Genomic DNA, 2,208 nt, shown 5'->3' with positions numbered 1-2,208 from the left:
GAACTACAAACCACTGCTCAAGGGAATAAGACAGGACACAAACAAATGGTAAAACATTTCATGCTCATGGCTTGGAAGAATCAATATCATGAAAATGGCCATAATGCTCAAAGTAATTTATAGATCAATGCTATTCCCATCAAGCCACCATTGACTTTCTTCACAGAATTGGAATAAAACTACTCTAAATTTCATATGGAACAAAAATAGAGCCCATATAGTCAAGATAATCCTAAGCAAAAAGAACAAATATGGGGGTATCATGGTACCTGACTTCATACTATACTACAAGGCTACAGTAACCAAAACAGCATGGTACTGGTAACAAAACAGATATATAGACCAAGGGAACAGAACAGAGACCTCAGAAATAATGCCACACATCTACAACCATGTGATCTTTGACAGATCTGACAAAAACAGGCAATGGGGAAAGAATTCCCTATTTAATAAATGGTGTTGGGAAAACTGGCTAGCCATATGCAGAAAACTGAAACTGGACCCCTTCCTTACACTTTATACAAAAATTAACTCAAAATGGATTAAAGACATATACATAAGACCTAAAACCATAAAAACCCTAGAAGAAAACCTGGACAATACCACTCAGGACATAGGCATGGGCAAAGACTTTATGACTAAAACACCAAAAGCAATGGCAACAAAAGCCAAAATTGACAAATCAGATCTAGTTAAACTAAAGAGCTTCTGCACAGCAAAAGAAACTATCATCAGAGTGAACAGGCAGCCTACAGAATGGGAGAAAAGTTTTGCAATCTATCCATCTGACAAAGGACTAATATCCAGAATCTACAAGGAACTTAAATAAATTTGCAAGAAAAAAACAAACATGGTCATTACCAAGGCTTTTAGAATGCATTTTCTCATTTGCTGTGGACATGACCATAAAAAAATTTCCCAGTAGGTTTTCTATCTGCTACTTTGCTAGCAATCCGCTTATTGGGAACAGTTGATTAACTGTAATAGAAATGCAATACAAATATAATGTGAACCACGTGTGATTTTTCTTTTTTTTCTAATAACTGTTTCATCAGTAATCAATGAGATTTTAAAATTCTCCTAGATCTCTTGAATTATGCAAATGTGCTTTGCCTTTGTGCTGTAACCCTTGTGGGTTGCTAATAACCAAGGAGTTTGTAGTAGAGTTAACTCAGGCTGCTTCTAGGACTCATTCATGTTCACTCACTGTACAATCATCTCTAGAAATGTGAGATTTACTTCCATATTGTTATGTAGGGCTGACAGGACAACTGGATCAGTTTCATTAAAAAGGGCAAACTTGAAGATAAATCTTTTGACTCCACTCTTTAGAGGATCTTAAGTGACCTTGATGCACAGTGGAAGAAATCACAACATGGAATTCCTTGAATAAAAATTTACTGACTTTAAAAAAAAGAAAAAAGAACAAAACAACCCCATCAAAATACCACCTCACTCCAGTTAGAATGGCGATCATTAAAAAGTCAAGAAATAACAGATGCTGGAGAGGATGTGGAGAAATAGGAACGCTTTTACACTGTAGGTGAGAGTGTAAATTAGTTCAGCCATTGTAGAAGACAGTGTGACAATTCCTCAAGGATCTAGAACCAGAAATACCATTTGACCCAGCAATCTCATTACTAGGTATATATCAAAAGCATTATAAGTCATTTTACTATAAAGACACATGCACACGTATGTTTACTGCAGCACTGTTCACAATAGCAAAGACTTGGAATCAACCAAAATGCCCATCTATGGATAAAGAAAATGTGGCACATATACACCATGGAATACTATGCAGCCATAAAAAAGAATGAGTTTATGTCCTTTGCAGTGACATGAATGAAGCTGGAAACCATCATTCTCAGCATACTAATAGAGGAACAGAAAACCCAACACCACATGTTCTCACTCATAAGTGGGAGTTGAACAATTAGAACACATGGACACAGGGAGGGGAACATAACACACCAGGGCCTGTTGTGGGATGCAGGACAATGGGAGGGATAGCATTAGGAGAAATACCTAATGTAGATGATGGGTTGATGGATGCAGCAAACCACCGTGGCACATGTATACCTATGTAACAAACCTTCATGTTCTGCACATGCATTCCAGTACTTAAAGTATTAAAACAACAACAACAAAAGAAAGAAAATAAATTGAGACAGTGAAACAAGCTATAACAAAATCTACAAGCACATT

General features: G+C 36.6%; 1 non-coding gene across 1 annotated transcript; it reads left to right on the top strand.

Annotated features, from left to right (window-relative positions):
* The first annotated feature begins 851 nt into the window (after positions 1-851).
* Positions 852-972, top strand: LOC116272330. The gene has a single exon (XR_004181032.1). It is a non-coding gene; the product is annotated as a small nucleolar RNA SNORA32 (small nucleolar RNA).
* Positions 973-2,208: the final 1,236 nt, after the last annotated feature.

The sequence above is a fragment of the Papio anubis genome, chromosome 1 (genome assembly GCF_008728515.1).
Source record: "Papio anubis isolate 15944 chromosome 1, Panubis1.0, whole genome shotgun sequence".
NCBI lineage: Eukaryota > Metazoa > Chordata > Mammalia > Primates > Cercopithecidae > Papio > Papio anubis.
The sequence above is the reverse complement of the archived record's forward strand: the minus strand, read 5'-3'. Positions and strand labels throughout refer to the sequence as shown.